This window comes from Alligator mississippiensis, chromosome 1 (genome assembly GCF_030867095.1).
Source record: "Alligator mississippiensis isolate rAllMis1 chromosome 1, rAllMis1, whole genome shotgun sequence".
Lineage (NCBI taxonomy): Eukaryota > Metazoa > Chordata > Crocodylia > Alligatoridae > Alligator > Alligator mississippiensis.
In genome coordinates this window covers 453,014,369-453,036,788 of record NC_081824.1, presented here as the reverse complement: position 1 = coordinate 453,036,788, position 22,420 = coordinate 453,014,369, and the positions used below count along the sequence as shown (strand labels likewise).

At 48.4% G+C, this 22,420-nt stretch overlaps 1 protein-coding gene, 1 long non-coding RNA gene and 1 other non-coding gene across 3 annotated transcripts in view; 2 read left to right on the top strand and 1 right to left on the bottom strand.

Moving 5' to 3' along the window:
• Positions 1-22,420, bottom strand: part of LOC132248522 (endogenous retroviral envelope protein HEMO-like) — a 167,176-nt gene that overhangs the window by 109,706 nt on the left and 35,050 nt on the right. The gene's annotated exons all lie outside the window — the stretch shown is intronic.
• On the top strand, positions 3,133-3,323 carry LOC132247913 (U2 spliceosomal RNA). The gene has a single exon (XR_009459309.1). It is a non-coding gene; the product is annotated as a U2 spliceosomal RNA (small nuclear RNA).
• LOC132248518 (uncharacterized) lies at positions 4,204-8,628 on the top strand. The gene is made up of 2 exons (XR_009459728.1): positions 4,204-5,109; positions 8,171-8,628. It is a non-coding gene; the product is annotated as an uncharacterized LOC132248518 (long non-coding RNA).

Sequence of the window (22,420 nt, the reverse complement as noted above, 5' to 3'; positions counted from 1 at the left end):
TAGTATGGGGAGGTGGTTGGGGAACTGGATACGGGAGGAGGGGTTGCAGGATGTTTGGGAGGGGGAGTGGATGGGAATGAGGATTGATCCGAGGGGGGAAAGAGGGTGTCGAGAATTGATTTTTTTGTCTTAGTTTCTGAGGGGGTGAGGGTGGAGGGTAAGAAAGTAGAAGAAGTGGGGTTTAGTGACCACAAGGTGTTGAGGGTGGATTTACAGGTTAGGGAGGGGAGTGTGGAAGGTAAATACAAGGGTGCTGGGGGATGAACAATTATGTGGAGCTTTTGGGAGGAAATATGAGGGGTGGAGAACAATGAGGGTGCTGTTTAAATCCAAATGGGAGTGGTGGAGGGTGACGAAGGAAAAGATTAGAAGGTGGTTTATACGGGTGGGGAAATGGAAGGCGTGCAAAAAGAGAAGGGAGTTGGGGAGGCTGCAGGGAAGGGTTCAAAATCTGATCCGGGAGGTGATTGGGGGTGGGGAGGGAAGTGAAGTGGGAGTTGGGGGAGGCGAAGCGGGCGGTGGAGGAATGGTTTCGGAGTAGGGAGCAGGAGAGGATGTTTCTAGCACAGGCACTGTGGGTGGGGGAGGGGCAGGAATGGGGGAAGTATTTTGCGGAAAGGGTGAAGAAGAGGAGCAGGGAAGTGGGGGCGGTGGTTATGGGGGAGGGAGTGTGGGTAGAGAAGCAAGGGGAGGTGTTGGAGGAGGTGATGGGGTTCTATGCGGGGTTGTATAAGAAGCGGGAGGTGGGTGGGAAGGCAGGGGAGAGGTTCTTGGGGGAGTTGGAAAAGAGGTTAGGGGAGGGGGAGGAAGCAGATCTGGAGAGGGATATAAGGGAGGAGGAGGTGAGGGAGGTGTTGGGGAGGTTGAAAAAGGGGAAGACACGGGGTTTGGATGGGTTACCAGTGGAATTCTATGAGAGGTTTTGGGAGGTGGTGGGGGTGTTTCAGGAAATCATGGGGTCAGGGGTGGTGGGGGAGGGGTTTGCGGTGGGGGTGGTGGTGCTGTTGCACAAAAAGGGAAACGGAGGTGCTGCAAAACTGGAGGCCGATCACGTCATTGAACGTAGACTACAAGTTATTTTCAAAAGCGTTGGCGACACAAATGGGGAAGGTGTTGGGGGAGGTGGTGGGGGAGGACCAGACGTGTGCAGTGAAGGGTAGGAGAATGGTAGATACACAGTGGGTTTGGAGGGATATGATGCAGTATGTGGGGAAGAGGGGTTGGAGGGTGGTGGTGGGAAGTGTGGATCTGGAAAAAGCATATGACGGTTTGGAGCACGGGTTTTTGTTTGCGGTTTTGGGGCGGATGGGGTTTCCGGGGAAATTTGTGGGGTGGGTGAGAGCATTGTATGATGGGACACATAGTAGGATATTGGTGAAGGGGTTTTTGGGAGGGGAGTTTAGGGTGGAGAGAGGGGTGTGCCAGGGGTGCCCCCTCTCTCCAGGACTGTGTGTGTGAGGGATGGAGCCGTTGGCTCAGCGGGTGAGAAGGGATGGGAGGGTGAGGGTAATATCGGTGCCAGGGGGAGGGGAGTTGAGGCTGACACTATATGGATGATGTTACATTTATGGTTTGGGATGAGGGGTCTTTGAGGAGGGTGGTAGAGGGAATTAGGGAGTATGGGGGGGGTCATGGGTGAATAGGGGGAAGAGCAAGTTGCTGGTGGTGGGGGATTGGAGGGGGTTGGGGAAGGAAGGGTGGCAGGTGGAGAGGGAGGGGTTGAAAGTGTTGGGGGTGTACATGGATGTAGGAGGGAAAGGGGAACGGGCGTGGGAGGAGGTTAGAGGGAGGGTGAAAAAGGTGTTAAGGATATGGGGCATGGGGAAATTATCATTTAGAGGGAAGGTGGGGATAATTAAACAATTTTTGTTACCTATGGTGTTGTTTGTAGCAGTGGTGTACCCACCCACCTGGTGGCGGGTACAGAGGGAAGTCTGTTTGTTTTTCTGGGGAGGAAGACGGAGAAGGTGGCAAGGCAGGAGGTGTACAAGAGGGAGGAGTTGGGAGGGTGGGGGTTACCTGATTTGGAAGCCTTTGTTTATGTGTATTTTTGGAAAGGGGTGGTGAGGGTAGCGAGGTTGGAAGGGAGGAAAGTGGGGGAGTTTTGTAGATACTGGGTGGGGAGGTATTTAAGGAGGTTGGGGTTGTATGGGGGACAGTGGACGGGGTTGTGGGCAGATAGACGGGTGAAGTGGTACACGTGGGGGTGGAATTTCTTGAGGGTAAAGGGGTTGGAGGGGTTAGGGTGTGAGGGGTTGGGGGAGGCTAAGAGGGTATTGAGGGAGATCAGGGGAAGGGATGGGATGACGGATATAGGGGAGTTGTGTGCTCAGGTGGGGAGGGTATGGAAGGGAATGGTGAGAAAGAGGTGGAAGGGGCAGCACGAAGATTTTGCTTAGCGGGTGGTGCGAAGGGTGTTACCGGTAAGGGTGGAGCAACGGCGATGGGGTTTGCTGAGATGGGCGGAGTGTCCGCGAGAATTGTGCACGAGGGAGGAGGCGATTTTTTTTCTTCATGTTTTATGGGAATGTAGTTTTGCACAAAGGGTATGGCAGAGGGTGAGTAGGTTTTGTAGAACGGTAGGGTGGGGCGCTTTCGTTAACTTTGAGGGGGCTTGGTATGGGTTAGTGAACCACAAGGAGAGGGAATGGGAAATTAGGGTTTTGTTACTTTGTACACGGGTGGCAGTATGGAAGGTGAGGTGTTTGTTAGTGCAAAAGGGGCTTTATTTTACGTCACGAGAGTATTTATTTGTTGAATGCGGAGTTGGGGTATTACAGAAATAGAGGGGAAGGGGAGTGGGAAGGGATTGAGTGGAGGAGGTTATTTGAGTAGAAGGAGGGAGAGTTGGGATAAGGGGAAGGAGGAAAATGGGAATCTAAAAGGGAATGTATATATTATGATTTTGTGTTAAATACTGAAAGAGGGAGTGATTGAAATGAAAAAGAGGTTGAATTGGTGGTGGCGAAGGTGGGAGGGATATGTTGAAGTGTTTTATTTTGGTTGTTTGGGGGGGAAGTAATGTGTTTTGGTTGTCTTGAAAGGAATGTTATGTTACGGGGTTTAATGTATACGTTGTATTTTGAATCAGAAAAGTTTGGAGATCTTGTTGTTTGTGTTGAAAGTTTTCAAATATTTTTGGTACTTGATGATAAAAAAAAAAAAAATCTGTTCTTATCAGTTTAATTGCTGATACGTCCTCAATTTATGAGGACTGACGCATTAAACGCATTTTTGGTGCTGGGAGCGGGCCTCAGAGCTTGCTCCAGCGCCTCCGCTCATCGGCCCGGTATTGCAGTGCCTCGGGGCCCGGTGCCCGCTCCCCTTCCGGGGGAGCGCCTTTCTCCTCTGTTGGTTCCAAAAGCAGCAGCAGCATGGGCCTCCTGGAGCTGGTGACCCCAGGCCAACCCCGGGTGGGGGGTGGGGGTGAACCCTATGCAAAGAGCCACTGGGCAGCAAGCCGGGAGGCCAGCAGGGGTGCGGGTGGGCACGTTCCCACCTGCCCCCCTGGCCTGCCGGGCGGCATTGTTGGCGGGCCTACCCTGCCGGCAGTGGCGGGGGGCCGTGAGGCCTGGGCCCGGGTGGGCAGGGGACACGGGCTGGGAGCTGGCCCACACTGCAGGGGGCCTGCCATGGCCTGGGTGGCGGCACCCGGAGGGCCGGGGAGGCTGGGGGGCTGGAGCTTTCCCCGCTACTGGCAGGTCTTGCAGCTTCCCCCCCCCATTCCCCCCCTTGCTCCCTGGCTCGGCCCGCAAGGCCCCTTAAGACCAGATGCTGCCTTCGTCGAGTGTTGTCGTTGACAACGATGAAAGACACAGCAGTGGGGTGCGAGCCAGGCCAGTCCAGTCCAGTTGAACGAAGGCAGTAGACTGAGACCTGGGCAAACTGAAGCAAGGAGTCAAGTTGAGGACAAGGTCGAGTCAAGGAAGGAGCGGCACACCTGACCTGGCAGCCCCGGCCTGCCCACACAGTGGCTTTCTCACAGGAGAGCCAGCCAGTCGACCAGTCACCACGCCGCCACAGGACGGATCACCTGGAAGAGGATTAAAAAGATGCTAGAAACCTGGGCACACTGACTGAAGCAAGGAGTCGAGTCGAGGAAGGAGCGGCACACATCTGCTAGCCCCCGCCCACATGGTGGCTTTCCTGCAGGAGAGCCAGCCAGCTGATCAGTCAGTCGCCACACCGCTGGGGCCACTCCTGGCCCTGCTTGCAGGGCCCCCCAGGCTGCTGGCCCCGGGGGGTCCGCTCCCCCTCCAGCCCTGGGTGGGTTATCATTTCTCAGCCTCTTGAAGGCTCAGATTGTTGCACAAACGGCTAGTTTCGTGCCCCTGGAGGCTTGTCCAATCCACCCCAGGAGAGAGTCACACACAGGCTAGGTCCAATTTCAGATTTATTTGTTTGCAAACAGACCGACCCAGGAGTTGTGCCACTCGGATCAAGGGTTGACCACAAACTGGGTCTGAAACGTCTTTTTATAGCCAAGGTAAACAATAGATTTCAACGTATCGTGCAATTATTGGCAGACTTAGCATTACGTCTTGCATCGTATGTCTAGCAGTTACATGTTCTATGATGGTTTACATACATGTCTCATTTACATCTTAAATCCCCTCCCAGGGGCAGTTCTTAAGCCCCTCGCGGTCATCCTTCGGTCAGGGTCTGGTCTCTCCACCTCAGCATCTTCCCTGCCCCTCTTCTCTTATCTCTCGTAAGGAGTTATTTATTGCATCTGTTCCTGGCTCTGTCTGTAGAAGTCTTTGTGCATACTCGTAAATCTATCATTAGCATATATGCCTTAGCAAAAGCAATTATGAAAATACGTAGAAGCAATTATAAAAGCAGGAAAATATAGATTATGCTATATTTTTACCACAAGATCAGTTTGGCGGTCAGGCGCAGGTCCGGCCACTGCCTGGTCGGGCCTCGGGAGGCCAAGCGCTGGGAGGAGAGCAGGGATGGCGACGGCGAGGGCGATGATGGAGGTGACGGTGGCAATGGAGTTGGTGGAGCAGACGGGAGCGGAGCGGAGGCAAAGAGAGCAAGATCCAGGCAAGAGTGGGCAGAGAAGTCGGGAGACGGGAGGAGGTGAGCGGAGCAGAGACGGAGGTGAGTGGATGGCGGCGGAGGAGGGATGGAGCTTTGTGGGAAGGACCAGCCGGGAGAGTGCGGGGGGGAGGAGGAAGACCCCCGAAGAGGGCGGACGGCAGGAGGCTCGTGGGCAGGAGATGGTGGCGTGGACGGCGGTACCTTCTGGGCCGGAGCAGGAAGATGGAGACCGGAGGAGGGACAAAAGATGGAGGGTCAAAGTGACTTTGGCTAGAAAGGGGTTTAACAGCTCAAAGACTTTGAGCCGGGTGGACTTTATGGCGCGGGTACCGTTTGCCACACTGAAGGTGGAGCCTGTGGACTTGAGTTGTGTGGTGGCATTTGATAATTTCAAGGAGTGGCACGTGTCCTTTTGGAACTGCAAGGCCTACTTTGCTTTTTGGGAAGCGTATAAGGCACCTGTGGAGTGCGGGGAGTTGGAGGGGCTAAATTTTGAAGTGGGCCAGAAAGCATGGGAGCGGGTGTTGTTTATTAAGTTGTACACTGATGTTTTGGAGGAAGGGGATGTGGTGGATTGGCTGGAGAGAAAGGTGCAGCATGTGCTGAATGTGGAGAGGGTTTTTGACGGATGGAGGGTCTGGACGGGGTCGTGGAGGGCACAAGTTTTATTACATGAAGAGGTGGGGAACCCTGGGGGTCTGAGGCATTTGTTGCTGGTGGTTCAAATTGGACCTTGCAGGGGGTATGTTACATACCATGACCAGCCGAAGGTGTGTAGCAGGTGTGGGTTGGGGGGGAACTTGGCTGCATTTTGTTTGTTAACAGTTTGTTTTCGGTGTAGGGGAATGGGGCACAGAGCACAGTTCTGTACAGAAAAACTGATGTGCACCGGGTGTAGGCAGGAGGGTCGCATTCAGCGGGAGTGCCCGTACTCCTACGCAAACAGAGTACGGGTGGGTGGAGACGGGGAGAAACAGAGGGGAGCGGAGGAAGGAGGGAATGAGGAACAGCTGGAGGTGCGGGTGGAGGAGGAGGAGATCATTTGTAGAGGAGACACCTGAGGGGGAGGGGGGTCAACAAGGGATTGAAGAAGCAGTGCTGGGGCTTTCAGAGGAAGAAGTGGAGGGGGAAGGGAAGGGAGAAGAACAAAAGGGAGAGAAAGAAGGTGGGGGTGAGGCTTTGAAACAACTGAGAGGGATGGTGGAGCGATTAGGGGGAGCGGAAAAGCCCAAGGGGGGAGATTGGGCAGAAGGAATGGAAGCCCTGGAGCAAGGGCAGGAGGGGGGTTTAAAGAAAAGGAAGAAGCGGGGGGGGGGGGGGAGTGGGGAAGGGGGTAAGAAAAGAGTGGGAGTGGAAGTGGACGAACCTGGAGAGTTGGGGAAAGAGGGAGGGGAGGAAGGGGGAAGGGAAACGGAAGGAGAAGGTGGAAGGGGGAAGAGACAGAACAGGGGAGGGGGAGGAGAGGGTGGGATTTTTGAGCCCTGGGGCAGTGGAGGGTTTGGTGGCGACTACGGGAATATGGAGACAAGGGATTCCGTCTGTGGCGGAAGGGTCAGAGTGAGTTAGAGAGTGGGAGTGGGGAGGAGGGGTAAGGGAATAAGGGTGTTCCTTTTCTTTTGAAAGTTTTGGAAATGATGTTGAGGGTGGCCTCATTAAACATGAGGAGCCTTTTGACAAGGAAGAGGTGGGAGAGGGTGTGGAAGTGTTTGGAACTATTTCAGCAGATATAATTTGCATGCAGGAGTGTGGGATAGGGTGGAAGGGGAATTATAGGTTTTTAAGGAAACAATGGGAGAAGGGGCAATCTTGGTGGGCGGGGGCAGAAGGGAATAGGACAGCGGGGGTGGGTGTTTTACTTAAGGAGGCACAGGTGAGGGTGTTGGCAGTAGAAATGCTAATTGAGGGTTGCTTGCAGCACCTGAAGGTGGGGGTGGAGGTGGGGATTTTTAATGTGTATGCATCTGCACTGAGGGCTGAGCACAGGGGATTTTTCTGGAAGCTGGGGATATGTGGGGGATGGGGAGGGAACAAGGTATTTGTTGGGGATTATAATTGTATTATTGAAGAGGGGGATAGGGAGGGAGGTGTCGGGGAGGTGGGGAACAATGGACAGCACGGGGAGGTGGTTAAGTAATTGGATACGGGAGGAGGGTTTGAAGGACATTTGGGAAGGGGAGCAGGTTGTTATGTCTCAGCTGTGTGTTCTTGGGCAACCCTGGCACAGGATGCAGTCTGTCTGACTCACCCCCCCCACCCCCCTACATAAATGAAACTGATTAGGATGCAGTGAGAGACACACGTAAGACCCTCCAGATAAGGGTGACAAGAGTAAACCAACTGTCCTAGGTCTCATTTGCATCCGAGATGGAACCAGATGACCATTCATTTACATGAGAGATGGAGAACAGATGGAGAAAGACTAAAGCAGAGACTGTAGTGAATTCTGGGACCAGAGAAACAGGGGAGCACTGCATGATGGGGAATCTGTGCTCGAAATGTTAATCAACCCATCTTCACACACACACCCAGCTCAGCATTTATCAGACCAGTTCTAATCTGGATTTACTAAGAACTCCTCCCCCCGCCCTCAGACACACCCCCCCCCAAGTTTAATAGGCATCTCAGGCCATACATTCCCCGGTCCCATTATGGGAGGCCTATTTAAACTTGATTGACTAAAACTCGGTTGCCGGGTTAGGGAATGCTGAGGCAAGAGACCAAGTCAGAGGGGGCATGGGCAACGTTTGAACAATGGCTAAGGGTTCATCACAGCGTCCAGCCCCTTGGAGCCCTAATCACAGGTCTTGTCATACTTTTCCCGAGACGACTGGTGGGAGTCCTCTCCACAAAAGGTTATGAACACCCCACTAATTGCTTTAAGTCTGTTAAAAGACTATAGTAAGATCTGGAAAAGTCATGCTAAGCTGAGGCTTGTGCACAAGTAAAAATCCAAAATCCTGATGCTGCAAGCTATCTATTGTTTCTGAAGAAACCATGAGAGATCCCATCAGTATATCTGCTACCCATAGGAATTTCAAGCTGGCTCCCACGTATTTGGTTACTCCCTAACCTTGTGTTTCCTGATTATTATCAGTCATTTTCTTGACATGTTCCAAAACAGATAACCCCTTGTCAAAAGAAGAGACAATGATTTACACTATTGAGAATGCTTGAAGCAGCTGAACTGAGGGTATAAAAGTCTGTATAAAAAAAAAAAAAAAGTGTGCTTGCTTCAAGAAGAAAGAAAGAAGAAAAACTCCTGCGCTGACACCATCCTCTGTTGATGTGTTCTTCCAGCGTCCCAAGAACATCTCCCTTCAAGGACTGTGCCTGTCAGCTTTGCAGCCTGAGTACCTTGGACTGGTGAGATACCAGTGCTCGCTCTCTCTCTTTTCTCTCTAGGCATAAACTTCTGAACCTGAAGTGTCATAGTTAAGCTTGAGCTAAGTTTCCCCAAATACTTAGTGAAACCAGGGTAGTACTGTAATTGTTTGTGTGTGTTTTTCTTTTGCATATCTATTACTACTAGTACCATTATATATTTCATATGCTTAGCAATAAATAACTTTTATAGTCAAACTGGTAGTAACTGGGTGTATTTTTACTTCTCTGCTTCCCTTTCCTCCCATGCTCTGCAGCAACGCTTCTTTTACCTAAGCTAAAGATCCCTGTGAAGGCCAAAATTACTGTGGGGTCTGCTCATCAAGAGGCCAAAGATTGGGATGTGCTGATTTGGAAACACATAAGGGGATCAGCTTGTACAGGCTGATTGACCCAGTTTGACTCAGACGTGCCCTTATGAACTGAATGCTGGCCCATGAGGGTGTCAGCTGGACATCCAGCCGGATTCAGAGGGATTCTGTTCACCTGTGTGCTTGTGTCTGACTGCAGTTCGTTGTTGCTCTGATGAACTGATTCTGGGCATATGAGGGTGTCAGCCTGTCCATGCATATCAACCCGGCCCGGTCAGGCGTGTCACGTTAATTTGTGTGTGTTTGTGTGTATGACTGATTTGGTGACTGGAGGAACCCAGCCCCATTGAGATGGAGTCCTGCAAGATAGCTCCATTGGGGGTGAGGGCTTGCAGAAGGGAGAGATACAGCTCCGTATAGTAACACAAGCAGCACATTGACAGAATCACCAAGACCCTAGAAACTATGCCTAATAAATGAGCACACCCCAAAGTAATGGGCAAATCTGGTAACAAAATTGGTGGAGATAGCTGGCAGCATGTGACCCTAATCACATGGTAATTGTTGAGTAGTTGCTGCAAAGTGGTAAACTGAGGCACCTACCTGAAAGCTTTACTTTCCTTTTTCTTTTCCTTTTTTCTCTTTTCTTTCTTATCAGACCAAGCTCCTTCAGCTAGGTCCCTCTCTCATAGACCTCCTGTAACTTTTAAGTTAAGAACTGTTGTGGAATAACTTTAAGACCATGCTGTAGAGTTAAGAGTTGTACTTTAGAACTAGGATTGTGGAGTAATACTGTGGCAGTGTGGAATCTAAGTGACTGTGTAAAAGAGGCTTCTTGATAGTGATCATTAGTGTGATAAGGGAAATGGAGATGTCTGGTAAAACTCCTTTAGCTGCCGGTTTGAAGCAGGAGAAACCCTGCAGGTTAGAGAGATGGGTAATGAAAAAGGGAAAATGTCCCTGGGGAAAAAGGGTGCTTCAAGGGTGAGAATCCCCTGACTAAGGCAGGTTTGAGTTTTGAACAGTATTGCACCATTCTTAAGCCATGTAGTAGTGCAAAAGATGAAGCTGCTGCCTGGGCATTGTTTTATGCATGTTTGGAAATAATTGAGATGGAGCTTGAAAAAGAACAGTTACAACAGCGTTTGAAAGATTGTGAGATAAACGGGTGTGATTTTTGTAGCAGAAAAGCTTAAACTGGTAACGTTACTTAGAGATATGCAGGAAGACAGAGACAAGGTAAGCAAGACGTTAGAGCTGTATAAGAAAGAATTAGCGCACACAAATGTATTGTTAGAAGAAGTGAGAGCAGCAACTCGTTTCCTGGCAGAGGAAAACAAGGCAGCAAAGACAGCAGCAAGCCATCAGAAGTGTGAGGCAGAGATCAGTAAATTGCATGCCCAACTTAGTGTCCATAAGGGAATGATAGCAGCTGTAAGGCTGAGAGAGGATTGTGATTTTGAGTCCCCTGGGAAAATGGAGGCACTCCCTGAAGCAGTCCCCAAGAGCCCATTCAACCCCGATTGGCCCTATGTGCATAATGTTGCCCGTTTCCACAAAGGAGGTTAAACGCCTAGTTGCAGGAGATGATCTTCCCACAATGGAAATAGTCACTGACATAGTGAGATGGTCTCCCTGGCAAGCCAAGGCTATTGCTGAGAGACTGGGGCCACTGAACTGAGACACTGCTATTGCATGGCTGGCTCGGGTTTGGCAAATGTACCCCTCTGCTGATGGCACAGACTTAACTCAAGTAGCTCAGTTATGGGCTTCTCCTTGTGATGCAGATGCTTTAGACATGGGCATAAGTTCTTGGGAGCGAACTGTTCCTGGACCCCAGGAATGGATGATAAGTGCTCTTAAAATATTACTGCCTGCTTCTTCCCTTAAGAAATTGTATGTAATGGAAGAGCAGAAGCCAGGAGAAGCCCCAGAATCTTACCTGATCCGAAAGAAAATGCTAGCAGCTCTCTCTGATTCATTGCCCCAGACAGAACAGAATGGAGTCATCACTTTCCATTATCAGGGACTTGAATTAATACAGAGCACCTATGCAGGGTTAAATTCCCAGATGAAAATGACCATGGGGTTGTGGATTTAGAACACATAAAATGGAATGAACTAGTGGCAAAAATCAAACAAGCAGGAGATTTGCTGCGAGAGACTGGTGCTTTAAGAGAGACAAGCAGGCAAAAAGATTACTTCAGAGCCTGTGCAGGCTATCACCTCTGCAAATAATGGTCCTCACTCTGCCAGTCGCCCTCCCAGTTCTAATCCCCCTTTGCCTCACAGCCCTGGGCAACGACAGCCCAAAGAGACCCTTAGGAGAATGATTTGGAAAGAGCTAGTGAATTTAGGGGAAGATATGGGAAAATATGATGGTCAGCCCATTAGTGTCCTGATTAATGCTTTGTCTCAAGCCATGTGGAAAGCAGAGTTAATGCAGGGAGCACCTCCTCAGCCCACTGCCCCAATACAGGGTGCATCCCATGTGCCCGCTCCCTGTCAGCGCCAGACCCCTGCCTCCTCTCCTGAGTGGAGGCTCCAGAGGGAGTCTGCTGATCAATAGGGGTGCCCGGTTTTCCTCGGGCCTCCCCAACTGGTCACAAGACTTCAGTGTGATGCATGGGGGAGACCCACTGTGAGGGCTACAGTGGGGAACCCAGGGATGTTAGCCCAATTGCTAGTGGATACTGGATCCTCGGTAAATATTCTAAGTCCCCGGTGGATCTCTGGAGGGAGACCCACCATGAAACATGTTCAGCTCAGCGGATATGGGGGAGAAATTCAGGAAGCTCCTGTCTGGCAGGATGTTCCCTTGCAAATTGACAGATTGCAAGGAAAAGTAGAGTGCTGTGCTCATGAGGGAAATGAGAAGGGAATCCTAGGAGTTCCTTTCCTCCAGGCATTTCAGCTAACTGTAGAGCTAGCTAATGGGGTGTTAAGGGAGTTAAAAGGAGGACCTGCACAAGTCTCTGCTGTGCATCATTGTGCTACCATAAAGGCACCTACTGCCACCCTAACCTCCATTAGTGATCCATGGGTACAGGAATTTCCCAGTGTGTGGACTAAACATAAGGCAGAGTGTGGAAAAATAAATGCTGAAGTTTTGATTGAAGGAAAAGATTCCCCCTCCTCAAAGACAGTATAAATACCCAGCGGCAGCAGAGGAAGGCATTAGAACTACTATAGATAGTCTCTTAGAACAAGGAGTGCTTGTGCCTATGCAAAGTATTTGCAATGCGCCAGTACGGCCAGTCCTTAAAGCGGACGGGGTCACTTATAGAATGGCAATAGACTTCCGTGCCTGAAATGCAGCCACCCCTGCCGCTGCTCCTGTGGTAGCTAAATACAATGAGATCTTAGCAGCAGTAGCAGCCGGCTCCAAATGGTTCCCTGTAATCGATTTGGCCAATGCTTTCATGGCTATACCTCTCCATCCTTCATGTTGGTATAAGTTTTTGCTTTCACCTACAGGGGACAACAATATGCCTTCAGCCGAACTCCCCAAGGTTTCCATTCTTCCCCTAGTATTTGCCATGCCCATGTCACTAAAATGTGGAACCGTTTGAGCCCTAAGCACCACTCGCACGTAATTTCATATGTGGATGACATTTTGATACACACCCCCACTGCAGAAATGAACAGAGAAATCACTAAGGAGGTGCTGACTATAGTACAGGAAACTAGATTTAAGGTAAATAGGGAAAAGGCTCAGTTAGTGCAGCAACAAGTGAAATACCTGGGTGTATGTCTTGGAGAGGATGGCAGGACTCCAGATCAGCAAAGGGTAGAAACCGTAGGAAAGCTGCCTTCTCCCAGATACACACTCTTTGCAAGCTCTTCTGGGAACTTTTTAACTTCTCCAGAGAGTTCATTGAAATGTTCTCTGACAAAGCTAAGCCTCTGTACAAATTATTAAAGAAAAACAGGATTTGGGAATGGGGAGCAGACCAACAAACTGCTCTGGCTACCTTAAAACAAGATTTAGTTTGTGCTCCAGCTCTGGGCTATCCGGATCCTGTCCTTCCTTTTGTAATTCAGTTGGCCTCTTCAAAAACAAGTATTGGAGCCACTCTTAGTCAAAAGCAATGTGATAAGCTCTGAGTCATTGCATATGCCTCCAGGCTCCTTAATCGAACAGAGCAAGGCTTCACCCCCTGTGAAAAGGAGTGTCTTGCTCTGGTCTGGAGCCTTGCACATTGGGGAATTTTATTATTGGAGGGTCAAAGGTCATTGTTCAGACTGTGCATTCCCTGCTTAAGTACATCATATCAGGGAAAATACAAGACGGCCAGGTTTCTAACCCACGCGTTGCTCAGTGGACCCTCGCCCTAGTAAACCGAGGAGTAGAGTTTAAAAAAGAGCAAGCTGTTTCACCAGCCCCATATGGATTAATCATAGAAGGAGAGGAGCATACCCGCCCCCTCCCTCTTCTAAAACACCTTGAATGGCCTGTCAAGGGAGATAAGAGGCTTGCAGATGCACAACAGAAGGGGTTTGTAATTTGGTTTACAGATGGATCAAGTTTCTATCATAAAGGGCATCCCCTAACAGGGTATGGAGCCATCCGCATAAATGACGGAGAGGTGCTCCAAGGACCAGCTCGCCCTCATTCTGCCCAAGCAGCTGAAGTAGAGGCAGTTAAAGCTGTCCTAGCTTATGAATCTTGGGACACTTCTGTTGCTATTTATACTGACTCTGACTGGACAGCCAGAGCAATCACTGTGTGGCTCCCACTTTGGTTAGTTAGAGAAATGGTAGCTGCAGCTGGGCGTCCCATTTCTCATTCAGACAAATGGAGAAAAATTGCCAACCTGATCAAAGAAAGAACTGGGGACACCTGGGTGACTCGCACAAAGGGGCACCAGAAAAATCACTCAGAAGAAGCACATTGGAACAATAAAGGAACAATAAAGCTGATGCCTTAGCCAAAAATGCTGCTACTAGTAACCACACTGAAGACAGACCAGGTAAAGAAAATAGATGCAGTAACTACCCAGAGACAAACTTTAGGGACTAAAGGAATAGATACCTTAGACTTAAGTACCCTTCAGCATGGGGATACAGAAATCCAGTCCTTAGCCAAAGCAGGAAAAGATCTTACTGGCAAATACAAGATTGAGCAGTTTGATAATGTCTGGTGGGCAGTAAATACAGATGGTCAAAGGCACTGGATAATCCCCAGCCAGGTACGGGGGGATCTGATTCAGTTTGTGCATGAGCAAGGACACAAAGGAAAACAGGATACTTTGAACAGGATTAAAGATACAGGCTGGTGGCCAGGCATGAAAGCAGATGTAGACCAATGGTGTGATAATTGCTTACAGTGTGCCATGGTTAATGCTGATCACAAAGTTCAAAAGAATGCATTGGGGCATCAAAGAATAGAGGGTCCTTGGTCCCGAATTCAGATAGATTATATAGGTCCTTTGCCCACCACTAGTAGAGGGAATAAATACTGTCTGGTAATAGTAGATCCCTTCTCCAAATGGGTGGAAGCCATCCCTACTAAAACCAACACTGCCTCTGTCACTGCTAAACAGCTCTTCAACATTGTTTTCTCAAGAATGGGAATTCCCAGAGTAATTGATTCAGATTTAGGATCTCACTTTGTGGGAGAGGTTATGCAAGAGCTATGTAAGGCTCTCGGCATTAAGCAACGTTTCCACATAGCCGGACACCCTGAGTCCTCTGGACAAGTAGAACGAACCAATCGCACTCTGAAGGAAGCTTTTGAAAAACAGGTAAAAAGCTCAGGAAAAGATTGGGATGAAAAGTTACCAATCACCTTGATGGCCCTAAGAGGCTCTAAGGCAATACATGGGTACACTCCCTTTGAGGTCATGACTGGAAGGCACATGCGCATGCCTGAAAGCTGGTGGTTAGGAATAGAACTGCCTAATGCCTGGGAAGGGAAGGTGGTGACAGATGAATGGGTACAGACTCTTGTGGAAACAGTAGCTGCTCTACACAAACAAGTGGCAACACAGCTAGGGTTAGTACAGCAAAACAGACAAGAAGCTAGGATGGGAAAAACCTCCCTTAATATGGGAAATAGGCCAACCAGTAATGTATAGGAAGTTTTCAGCAAAGGAACACTCTTTGACTCACACCTGGGATGGTCCTTGCTTTATTGTAAATCGAGCCAGCCCCAATGTTTATCAGGTTGAAATCCTGAATGGAAAAGGTAGAAAACCTTGGAAAAAATGGTTTCATTCGTCACACCTCAAAGAATGGAAGGGTAAACCACCTGACCCTCAAGGAATAGGGTAAACAGTCTTCTCTATCCTGCCGGCCACCCTTCTTGGCTAGCAGGAAGGAACGGCTTTGAGCCGTTGGAAAATATGCATCAGATAGGCTTGTCAGTGCCTACCCCGATGTTGAGGCAGGAAAAGGCCAGAGAAGCGCTCAACTTGTTATGGCCACCCTCTTGTAGATCAATGTTCCGCTTTTCCCCTGCAAGGTTGATCCCAGCTTCTCCCAGTATATACGGGGGGAGTGTGGGAGTTTGTTTTTCTCTTCTCTGTCCCCTCACAGGTCTCCAAACACGAATTATGACATTCCATAGCTGCACCAAAGCATTGCTGTGCATAGGTATCTGGAGTCTGATGTCCAGACTCTATTCTGAACCTGCAATGCCTCTGAAACTCTGGAAGTGTTTGCCAGTTGGAGCCTGGGAAATAAAATGGCTGTGCCATATGCATGGATTCTATGGAAATGGAAGCACCCCCCTGGCCCTACAGCATTGCTACCAGTTCTGTAAGCCATCATGGACTCAAGAGGAACCTGTACCATAAGTTATTAAATTGCACTGGTAGGAGCAGGAGTCTCTTTAATTGATGCTGCAAATATAGAAGTTCTTGCTAATAAGCTGTCATATGCCACTGAAAATATGGGGAAAATGGGAACTCCATTAACTGCATCTTTAAAAATGTTAAGCGAAGAACAGCAGCTAATAAGTAAGGTATTTCCTGGGTGGGAAAAACTCATAGAAGGGGATGAAAAATTAATGTTGTCTGGTATACAGTCCCTCCAAAATAATGTATCATTGGTTTTAGCGTGTGAGCAAGCTCAGGCTCTCACCCAAAATGTCTTCATGGGAATGATTCGGCAAGCCATGATGGGAAAAATTCCCATGGAAGCAATCAACCTAATTCGGCCCCATGTAACGGAGGAAGAATTAGCCCTCCAGCCCTGGTGGAGATAAGTTAATGCTTCATACAACCACCACCAGCAAAGCTTGCAGTTATTCCTTATAACTGTGGCAGGCAAGGAAATTAGAACAATCCACCCAGTAGTCCCATTGGGATTACAAATTGATGATAGCTCAGTGATGTACTCCAGGGATCATAACACTTGGGCCTGGCAGAAAGATAGTGCGTGGAAAACAGTAAATGTAAGAGGGTGTAGGAGAAAAGAAGGTTTAGGTTACATCTGTGAAGACCAAGCATTGGAGGAGCATGATGAATGTTTTTTCCCACAACCTGGGAACAAGTCTCACTGTTCCTTTGATGTTATCCAAGAAAGGGAATCTGCTATTGTTTATGTGGGTAAAGCATGTGTGTGCATGAGAACAAGATGTGATACTGTATTAATTAATGGATATTGGATTCAACCTATGGTGCCTTATATTCATCGCTGTTTCTGTAATGTAACCACTATTGTTACTTGTGATCTTAAGTTTACTGTACGTATATGGACCATACAACGTTTGAATGCCTACCCTGAGCTCTACAAAGAGGTGTCCCCCATTTTACTAGGAATGGGTCTCATCACCGTTAAGGAACTATTAACTCATCCCTCCTTACAAGCTGAACTGCAAAGACTCAAAGCTTTGGGAAAGAATGGCAAACTCAAGATTCAACACCACAGTCAGGAGATCTCTAAGCTAGCAGCTACAGTTAAAAATGCAGGCCATCACTCCTGGTGGGAGGTTTTGTTTGGGTGGAGCCCCAATGCAACAGGTCTTTTAAATGTCATGCTTCACCCCATTGTAGTAATCATTAGTTTTCAAATTATACTAGTAATTAGTCTGATGCTACTAGTTTGCTGGATCCAGAAACTGATGCGACGATTGCAATGGAAAGAAGGCCAGAACCAGTACTATGGAGCAAGAACATGATGGGGATACTTGCTCAATGCAAGCATCCCATCAACGGGGGGAATTGTTATGTCTCAGCTGTGTGTTCTTGGGAACCCTGGTGTAAGGAGTAACCTAGAAACCACTACTCAGAGACGAAGCAAAAGAGAATGTTATGAGACGAATGCCCATCTGCGATGATAAGGAGGAGACAGTCCTAGATAAAGGGGGCTTGAAAACAAAAGCAGAAGCCAAGGTACTGGGTTAAAGAGCTCATTAAAATACTAAAAATCACGCCTCTAGGTGGGGAAAAAGTATGCTAATGAAACATATATGTATGTAAATGAGATACATAGCTAAAACACAGGTATAGAGACATGCTTAGTAAAGAACTTCTTGCGTCACACCTTACAACCAATCAGCAAACAAATACGCTGGTGAGAACTTGAAAACTCCTGTATAAAAGATGCTTAGTGGTAGTGATCTGGTGTGCTTGTTAGGTGAAATTATTCCACTCGCACCTTTTATTGCTAGCAATAAACCTTCTTTATACTTTCACCCCTGGTATCTTTATTGGCCTTTGCATAGCGGGCACGATCCCAGACTTGAGCTGGGGCCCAACACTGGCACAGGATGCAGTCTGTCTCACTCACAAATGACTCACCCCCACCCCCTCCTCTCCTCTACCTAAACGAAACTGATTAAGATGCAGTGAGAGACATACCTAAGACCCTCCAGATAAGGGTGACAAGAGTGAACCAACTGCCCTAGGTCTCATTTGCATCCGAGATGGAACCAGATGATGATTCATTTACATGAGAGATGGAGAACAGAAAGCCTGAAGCAGAGACTGCAGTGAATTCTGGGACCAGAGAAGCAGGGGAGCACTGCATGATGGGGAATCTGTGCTCGAAATGTTAATCAACCCATCTTCACACACACCCAGCTCAGCATTTATCAGACCAGTTCTAATCTGGATTTACTAAGGACTTTTCCACCCCCCAGACACACACACACCTCTAAGTTGAATAGGCATCTCGGGCCGTACATTCCCCGGTCCCACTATGGGAGGCTTATTTAAACTTGATTGACTAAAACTCGGTTGCCTGGTTAGGGAATGCTGAGGCAAGAGACGGAGTCAGAGGGGATATGGGCAACATTTGAACAATGGTTAAGGGTTCATCACAACATCCAGCCTGTTGGAACCCTAATCACAGGTGCTGTCATACTTTTCCCGAGACGACTGGTGGGAGTCCTCTCCACAAAAGGTTATGAGCACTCCAATAATTGCTTTAAGTCTGTTAAAAGACTCTAGTAAAATCTGGAAAAGTCATGCTAAGCTGAGGCTTGTTCACAACAAGTAAAAATCCAAAATCCTGATGCTGCAAGCTATCTATTATTTCTGAAGAAACCATGAGATATCCCATCAGTATATCTGCCATCCATAGGAATCTCAAGCTGGCTTCCAAGCATTTGGTTACTCCCTAATTTTAAGTGTTTCCTGATTATCAATCAGTTTCTTGAGATGTTCCAAACCGGATAACCCCTTGTCAATAGAAAAGACAATGATTTACACAATTAAGGATGCTTTGAAGCAGCTGAACTGAGGGTATAAAAATCTGTAAAAACTGTGTGTGCTTCAAGAAGAAGAAGACAAAGAAGAAGAGAGAAAGAAAGAAAGAAAGAAAGAAGAAAACTCCTGTGCTGACACCATCCCCTGTCGTTCTTGGGATGCTGGAAGAACAGATTGTCTCTCTCTTCAGGAACTCGGCTACGAACTATGCCCGTCAGCTCTGCAGCCTCAGTACCTTGGACTGGTGAGATCCCAGCGCTCTCTCTCTCTTTTCTCTCTAGGCATAAACTTCTGAACCTGAACTGTATTAGGTAAGCTTGAGCTAAGTTTCCCCAATTACTTAGTGAAACCAGGGTAGTACTGTAATTGTTTGTGTTTGTTTTTCTTTTGCATATCTATTACTACTAGTACCATTATATATTTCATATGCTTAGCAATAAATAAGTTTTATAGTCAAACTGGTAGTAACTGGGTATATTTTTCCTTCTCTGCTTCTCTTTCCTTCTGTGCTCTGCAGCAATGCTTCTTTTACCTAAGCTAAAGATCCCTGTGAAGCCCAAAAATATTGTGGGGTCTGCTCATCAAGAGGCCAAAGATTGGGACGTGCTGAGTTTGAAACACATAAGGGGATCAGCTTGTACAGGCTGATTGACCCAGTTTGCCTCAGACATGCCCTTATGAACTGAATGCTGGGCCGTGAGGGTGTCAGCTGGACACCCAGCCGGATTCAGAGGGATTCTGTTCACCTGTGTGCTTGTGTCTGACTGCATTTTATTGTTGCTCTTATGAACTGATTCTTGGCATATGAGGGTGTCAAACTGTCCATGCTGATCAGCCCAGCCAGGTCAGGCGTGTCACGTTAATTTGTGTGTGTTTCTGTGTATGACTGATTTGGTGACTGGAGGAACCCAGTCCCATTGAGATGGAGTCCTGCAAGATAGCTCCATTGGGGGTGAGGGCTTGCAGAAGGGAGCGATACAGCTCCGTACAGTAACACAAGCAGCACACTGACAGAATCACCAAGACCCTAGAAACTATCCCTAATAAATGAGCACACCCCAAAGTAATGGGCAAATTTGGTAACATCGTGGTGTGGTGTTGTGCCTTGGGCTATGCCGTGACCGTGGAGTGATGGCTCAGTGCCCCGGCTCGCCCGCTGTGTGGGTGCCTCCAGAACAAGTCTGCAAAGACTTTAGCATTGGTCATTTTGGCTTGGAGAAAACAGTGCCCAGATTACTCAAAATTGGATGGTGGCCTGCTATGGTAAAGGATACTCAGGACTTCATTAATACCTGCATTGCGTGAGCAGCTAATAATGCTGATCTTCAGGTACAGAAGGGACCCCTATGTCACCATAGGATTATAGACCTGTGGCATACAATCCAGATAGATTTAAGTGATCCATTGCCTGTCACGCAACCTAACAACCGGTACCGCCTGGTAATTATAGACTTATTTAACAAGTGGGTTGAAGCATACCCATTAAGACCATGTACTGCAATGGCTACCACTAAGACATTAATTCATCAAGTCTTCACAAGATGGAGAATGCCCGTAATAATGGAATGTGATCAGGGACTGCATTTTGTCAGGGAAATTACAAGCCAAACATGTAAGGTATTTAATACTGACCAAAGATTACACATCGCCTACCACCTGCAATAATCAGCGTTGGTACAGCGAATTAATCAGACCATCAAAATGGCATTTAGAAAGATTATTAATGCAAATGATAAGGATTGGGATATAAAGTTCCCACGAATATTAATGGCATTATGAGGAACTCTAGCTGCTCGTGGTTACACTCCGCACATGGTGAATACTGGATGAGAGATGAGAATGCCAGGGGCATGGTTCGTTACTAATGATGAACCAACTGAATTCAACCCTGCAATTTGTAATAATCAGTGGATTAATGCCATGCTCAAAAGTATTAAATAAATCCAGTTACAATTCACCAGGAATCTGAACCAAAACAGCAGAAGATGCACAAGCACTTTGTACCTTTTAGAGTTATTGAATGGGATGTGGGAACTAAAGTCAAGGTGCAGTGCTATAAACAGCAGCAACTTTGCTTGTTGCTCTTGTGGGAAGGACCCTTCCTAACTGTGGATAAAATGGTGTATGGGGTACAAGTGCCTTGAAAGAAGAAAAAGGTGATCAAATGGTACCACTCTTGGCAACTGAATGAGTGGAAAGGTCCTTATGCGATTAACAGCATGAGCAATCAGTGTTGTACAAATTATTAAGCGCATTGTAAATCGTGTATACAATGCATATAATGCTTCTTGATCCCAGGGCAATCATGGTTGTGAAAGCACAGTAAAGCTCTGTTATCCGGCATTTCACTAACCAGAATACTCTGTTCACTAGAATTTCTGGCCAGCCGGATGCGGAGGGGAGGGAAGTATGCGTAGGGCGGTCAGTGGCACCACCCACCACCCTGCACTGCCGCTGCTCCACGTCCAGCCAAAATGTCCATCCTGTGCTGCCGGTGCTCCACGTCCGGCCACCACCCCCTGTCCGTCTCCTCCCCCCGCTCCGTGTCTGGCCTCAGGTAACAGGAATTTTTAGATACCCAGCACCCCAATTCCCCACTCGGGCCAGATAACAGGGCTTTTACTGTAGTAGTATTATGGTTAACCTGCAAACATTAAGTCATGTGGACATCAGTGCAGGTGTGGAAATAACGTTTGGTGAGGCATTAGATACACTAGGATACTCACGAAGGCTAGACTGGTTTTTCTGAATCTGGGGGAGACATTCATTTAATTATCGTGGCATCAGGAGTAAAGAAACAACCTCTTTGGATTCTTTTCTGCCTAGTTTGTTGTGTCTTGACATATAATGGATGATATAGCAAACGGCTGCACATTGCAGTATCCAGACTCCTCTCCCAAAGACCCCCTGAAGCCAGCCCTGGCATGCCCTCTCGAGGGGCAAGCCTCCGGCTGTGAGACCCTGGCCCCCACCTCCGGAGGCCCTTCCAGCCCTACTTCTCTCTGATTCGTATGATTTCTGCCCCTGGTCATCCGCAGCCAACAGTTCGTCAGCTCCAGGGCAGGAGCGTCAGCACTGAGGTCTCAAACAGAACGGCGACTGCGCGGCTCCAGACACCCGTCGTCATTGTGCCCCTGCACGTCCCCCGGCCTCGCTCTGCGCCCTACTCGCTCCCCAGCCCCCCAGAGGCTCTCTCTTCCCCCCCAGGCACCGGCCGCGCTGATACAAATGACCGCGTGAGCCGGCAGCCGCGCATGCCCATGACAAGGGAGCATGAAGTCGCGGGGAACCGACGGCGGAGCATCCCCTGCGGGCTGTTGCCAGGCCCAGCGCCCGCCTGCCCGGGGTGCAAAGGGCGTCATGGGGTCCTGCCTATGGAGCCCTTCACAGCAGCTGCTTGCAGCAAAGCGAGTTTACACCGAGCAAGGTCTCCTTTCCCCTGCTCCAATTCTGCTGTCGGTACAACTGAAAATGCCTCCTGCTGTCCCTGCTCAAAATACGTGCAGACCGAGACGTGTAGGCTAGATGGTGTTTCATCCTGGCCTGGACCGAGCACACTTGAGATGCAAGTCACTTCTGCCTAGAAACACAGATAAACCACACTTTATAATTGGGTATCTATGTAATTGTTTGTGTGTAGATGTGTGTGTGTATACATACGTGTGTGTTTGTGTACAATGTGTATATGCGAGAGAACAATGATTTTAAGGAGTATTTGGGTGTACGTGAGAGTCTGCCTCTTGTCTGTACTGCCATGATTTTCCTGCACCTATCTTCTTTTTAGCTCTCTGAAATCTCCCATGACTTTCTTGGCATCCCTGCTGGTGTAGGAAAAGCCATGAGAAGGTCCTCAGAAAGCTGGCTGTGCAGATATAAGGACCAAGGTAGCTCTTATTTTGATCAGCTGAGAAAGAGGCGTAAGTCAGCAATCTGTGGAGAGGAAGGAGAGAGAGAGAGAGGGGTTTCAGCTCCTATCCAGGCTTCTGCTGCTGGCTTGCCGCTTTTCTTCCCAGCTTTTCCACC